Here is a 6,000-nt window from a genome sequence, read left to right as displayed (position 1 = left end):
GGCAGGAACCAGGGTCCTATCTACCCTGTGCACAGAGACCACTCTTGGAACCTGGAACTGAAGTAAGACACTAGACTCTGGGGGAAATATGTCCTTCCAAGGATGCTGCTGAAACCACCCAGCTCTTCTACCCGCTTTCCCTATCACCTAGCAAGAAAGGGAAGATCACTAAGGAGCCTCTGAGAATTACATGGCTTAGTTCATCTCAGTTGCACCAAAACTTAACTACTAAAGGTAACTGGTCTAATCTATCCTGGGACAATGCATTCACCAAATATGGTTTTAGAGGTTCAAACTATAATTGTGAATGGCCTCCATTAGTGCAGTACACTGAAAAAAACACCACAAAGCAAGAAAGAATTTAAAAGTCATCCTGGCTTCTTTTTCCATTTACTTTTCAGGATTTATCTCTTTTTTGGCAAGTCGTTTTTACATTTTTTTTTTAATTTTACATTTTTGTACAATTTTTTCTAGCTCTACAATGTCAGCAGCCAAAAATCATAAAATTTTCCATTTCTCATTAATCTCGGTTGCCATAATCAAATCTACTAAAATGATTCGTTCATCAATTACAGTCTACTTCTCAAGAAGGAGGCATTCCCATTAGATTCAGCTTACTTCTCTGAGTTTAGTTTAGTGTACAAAGTACATGCTGTCTTCAGAAATAAAGACCTATCTTGAACTTCTTGGAAGCAAACAAGGGAAATTGAAATAGCCTAGATTGTTTTGATCCTACACTCCCTTAAAAAATAACTCTGAAGGATTCTTCCCACTCCAAGAACCTATATATTTTCTTTTTCCTCCTTCTTATCACTTGTACTTTCTATTTATAAACTCTAATCTATTAAAATTATGCTCTTTAAGAGTTCTTACTTTTACCTGTGATATATTCTGCAGGTACTCTATGGCCAGAAGGCCAAAGGTCTCCCAAGAAACTGACTTCAGCAAAAATGATGCCTTTGAACATCTGCTGCTCAACCTCAATCCCCCTATGAGCTAGAGAATAATAAACCTATTGCCTTTGGCTTAGAGAATCTCACTGATGGCAAAAGCTTTTAAATCACAGAGCACTAAGTGGCTGATTGTAAGTGGAGACTGTTTGTTCCCAGCTGCCCTGACCTGCTATGGGACAATGGATTGTACCCTGTCAATTATATTTTAATGAACCTCTGGTTGGCCAGTAGACAGGCAAAAAGAATAGGCAAGACAACGAGGCAGGAAGTAGAGGCGAATTCTGGGAAGAGGAAAGCTTGGTTTGCAGTCGTGACCTAGCCATAGAAGAAGCAAGATGTTACTGCCTCACTGAATAAGGTACCTTACCGAGCCATGTGGCTAACATAGACATGAATAATGGGCTAATAAAAGTTATAAGAGTTAAAAAGAAGCCTGAGCTAATGGGCCAATCAGTTTCTAATTAATGTAGACCTCTGCATGATTTTTGGGGGGGACTTAACAATAATGATGACTGGACAGAACAGAAAATCTCAGTCAGCACTGACCAGAATAATCACACAGAAGCTATTAATTACAACACTGTTTGGTCAATAGCTTAGGTATATTATGATCTACTTTCTATGCCTTATATGGTAAATTAACCCATTTCTAGTCATCTGTATATTGCCACAAGGCTGTGGTTTACCAGAAAGTTTCCAGCAGTGGCATCTTCTTCCTTCAGCAGCTATATGGCATCTTCTTGACTCTGCCTACTCTCTTTCTATATCTCTATCCAATGTCCCACATGGCTTTTCTCTGCTAAGTCATTGGCCGAAAAAATTTTTTTCATCAACTAATGGTGATAAAACATATTCACAGCATACAGCATACATATCAGCTGCGACAATAGCTGCACCAATAATTGTAGATGGGAATCATGTAACTGGCAGAATTTAGCCTGAATCTAAGACACAAAGACTAACAACTCCACTGCTTTCTGAAAATAAAAATAAAAGGCTGCTTCGGGCAGACACAAGAAATTCCCCAAATTGGGGCAGGTAAATATGGCTCAGGGGCCACGTACCTGGTGGCATGAGGCTAAGCTTTCACAGAACTGAGGAGGAGTGTAATCAACTGCAAATACCACCCCATGGTAGTAGTTTAGTAGTTAAAAATTTGTCTGCAATGGTCAGAAAAGCAAGTGATATGCTGAAGATGTGCAAAAAGCCACGTTCAGAAAAACACATAACATACACACACACAAACTCTAAAAAGTGATAGCATGCTTAAAAATTTACTTAGGTGGTGAAGAAATGAATGGGTTTACACAGACATTGGAAAGAGATTAAAAATAATAAAGTCTTCAAAGAGAGAGTAAAGTAATATAAAAATTTAAGCCACATGAAGTCTAAAATTATTATAAAACAGAGAGCTTTGATTTTTTTATGGTGCTTTATTAACTTCAATTTTTTTTAAAATACTAATGAAGAAAGAAGTGCAGCTGCTGAGAGGCATTGGATTATGAATGGGACTGCTAAATTAAAGCAGCCTATATAATGTAGAGATGTTTCGGCTTCAGAATGGAATTTGAGAAATGTGTTGTGTTGGAGGAGAGGCAGTGTTTTTATTCCATAAGAAATGAAAAACTAAGGATTCCCTCCATGTTAATTGAGATCAGATTAATAGGCAGAGACCTCTTGAGAATTCTGGTACTGACATGAGGGAAAAGACGAAGAGAGACTACGGTAAAAGTGATGTATATATGCTGATCCATTGACATGGGAATGGCTCTGAGACTGGATAAGACATGATTAATTTTGTTGGCTATTTTTGTGTTCTACTGCATCACATGGTAAAATAAGTGGGGATACTTGATCATGGACTGGAATTCAGAAACTGTGGATTATTCTATGTGAGTTTCTTTTAGTAATAATTATCTCGGTCATTCTGTATAGTGATAACAGCTGGCATTGCCTTGCAGTAGAAACCAGTATTTGTCACATGGTTATTTTATTAGGTATGCTCCACATAATTTAAAAATAGGTCTTCTGAAAGATAGCTATAGTAGTCTATGGTCTGTAGACCACAGAAAACATGCAGATGAAAACTTGCTTTTGGTAGTGCGATAAGCTAATATCTACACCTGTTTAAAATGAAGTGCCATTTCAGAAAGGAGAAAAACACGGTTTTAAAAAATGCCATCAAATCACCTTTTTGACACTGTGACAACTGAGCTAATAACAACAACAACAACAAAAACCTATTTTATCTCACAGTTTGAAATATTTTAACCAATGGCTGCTTGACTTGTTGCCTTTAAGTCTGTGGTAAGGGCACATCTGGGGGATGGGCAGACCAGTGATTTAAAGCCGAAGTGAAGAATGATTAAAGGGGACATCAGTTATCTAGAAGCTGATCTTTCAAAAATTAAAACTCATTTTCTGCTTCTTGCCACTGAACACGAACAGTGAAACTCAATGTCAATGGCGTATTTGGTCAGTTGCGCTACGGAGACTAATTAAACAACGACTTGCGAAGTGTCTGTCTCTATGAGACTGAGACTGCTTTATAAAAGGTGGATGCTGCTCATGTTTTGTTTTCCTTTGGTCTTGGCCTTGGGCATCCTCTCTGCTTGTGCATCAGGGCAGAAGGAAGGCAGGAGCCCCCTTCCCACGTACTTGAGTGCTTATCACTGGTGCTTTCGTTTTCTTCTCACTCGCTGGCTACTGTAGCATGCATAAGCTCTGTGGCTTTGTTTCCTATAATGGAGGTCATGCCGTTACACTCCCGCATAATTCTTTGAAAAGCCTGTAAAGAGAAAAGCTGTGCTTTCTTTCTCCTGCCAAGTTGGATTAGGGTACTCCGTTATTGCCCTGGCATCTGAGTAGGAAACCTAGAAGATGAATGTGTTCTGTAGGCGTGGATTTCAAATCCCACTTGGTTCCAAAGCGTTCTGCAGAGCAGAGCGTATTATTTACTTGAACAGTTCTAAAATGGCTCCCTGCAATGCATTGTGGTTGGTGATCCTTTGTCTTTCCCCACCACCCACTGAAATGTGTTTTGTTTGATAGTAACGATATATTGAAATGACCTTTCAGTTCCACAGAAACAAAAAAGAGTCATTTCTGAGGCCAGGAACAGCCATTTAACTACCTAAATAGCCTGTCACCTTCTGTTTATTTTTGCCTCTTCCCTGGGGCAGAGGTCTTAAATGAATTCTATGCTTGCTTCTTTAGTTTTCTTTTTGACTATTAAGTTTTCGGTTTGTCTTTGATTTTTGGTTTGGTGTGAAATGAATAAGTAAGAGGTTTCCAATCTCTCTTTTCATTTCTTTTCTACAGACTAGATGTTTAGTTGGGCAATTGTAGTGTGCATCCAATACTTTTAAACATTCAGTTAATATGCAAAATAAAATTAGAAGGAAATGAAGGCCAGGAAAGAGATATTTGTGAAATTATTTTAATTCCAAGACTATTGGCAAGTTTTCACCCTAATCTAACATGGACAGATGAGAGGTGCTAATTTGAATTTATAATGATTAAATTTGGTTGACAACACAACTGACTAGGTTAAGAAACACTTAGGAAATTAGTGCAGCATACCCGTGGGCGTGGCTGTCGAGGCATTTCAGAAACGATTAGATCCTGGAAGCTCTGGAGTAACACATGGGTGACCATCTTTGTGCATTCATAATGCCCTGGTATTAGTCGGAGGCATTTGAAAGTTAGAAGGTAGAGTTAAGTTGGGAGACACAGGTCAAAAAGTGGTAAGACGATGTCCTTGGGTACCATGCATCCTTTGCTCTGCTTCCTGTTCCTACAAGATGAGAATTGCTCTGCCACATGCCTGTTACCATGATTTCTTTCTGGAGTGGTGGTACAAATGATCACAAGGAATTCCTCTAAAGCCACAACCCTTTTCCCAATTAAATTGCTTCTGTCAGATAATCAGTCACAGCAAATTATTTGGAGTGTGGCACGCCTTCCCCTAACTGCTTACACTGAAATATACAAAAGCATCTGCTTTGGGCGGCAGATTCTTGGTGGCTTTGTAAGATTGGTGTCCAATGAATCTATGGTGGAAATTATGTTTATAATCACACTCCTTACACCACTGATTGATGCTCAAATGTCATTACTTTACGGAGAAACTTGCCAGTGTTCACTCCACTCTTTCCCCTTCTAACTAAGGAAAAACCCTTCCATTTCCTCCAAAAGGTCACAATCTAGTATAAGACACACTGCATAACAACAACAACCCCTATTTTAAAATATTTTCCTATCTCCTTCTGAGGAGACATGTATACTCCTCAAGTGTAAAGGTTTTTGTTTTCCCTAGACATCAAGGCCAGTTGAACGTGTCAGTGGACAGTAATTCTTAATTTCATCTTTTAAAACTAATTATTTATTTAAAGACAGTCTCACTGTGTAGTTCAAGCTCATGACCTCTGCCCCCTAACCCTCTTGCCGCTGCATCTTTGAACAGGGATATCACAAGTGTCCATACACATATATCCAACTCCAGCATCATCTTCAAGCAATCTTAACATTTACTCGCAATCCATGTTAGATGATCCTGGCTCGGACTTCCGAGTTCTGTGTGATAATTGCTTTTCCAAGTTTGCTGGACTGCAAACTTGGTTTCCTTTCCTTTCCAGCCCGGAACTGCGAGCGGCAGAAGAATTCGTTCTGCTCTGTTTCAGTCAAGGCATTTCAAAACACTCCGGTGCAGAGCGCCAAGGAAGCCAACAAATGCTGAGCGTTAAAGTCTCAGCTTCTTCCCTAATGATGAACATGAAATGTGAAACGACCCGCTAAAATCATCGCTGTCTTATGTTTAGCACGGAAGACTGAGGCGTTGTTGAGTGGTTAGATCCATCGCACACAGCTAAGATGGAGCTGAGATGGAGCTACAATTCTTTTTGTTTTTTGCTTTTAGTCCCAGCCAGTTTTCACCCCATTTGGATGTGTTACCACTCTGCATTTCTTCGCCAGAAGCTGGAATTTCTCTTCTGTAATTTAGTGAAATATTTCTGAGCTTTGTTATATTCTATTATTTAAACACACT

The sequence above is a fragment of the Microtus oregoni genome, unplaced genomic scaffold (assembly GCF_018167655.1).
Source record: "Microtus oregoni isolate MIOR12 unplaced genomic scaffold, Mior012 000010F_ref0000083, whole genome shotgun sequence".
Lineage (NCBI taxonomy): Eukaryota > Metazoa > Chordata > Mammalia > Rodentia > Cricetidae > Microtus > Microtus oregoni.
The sequence above is the reverse complement of the archived record's forward strand: the minus strand, read 5'-3'. Positions refer to the sequence as shown.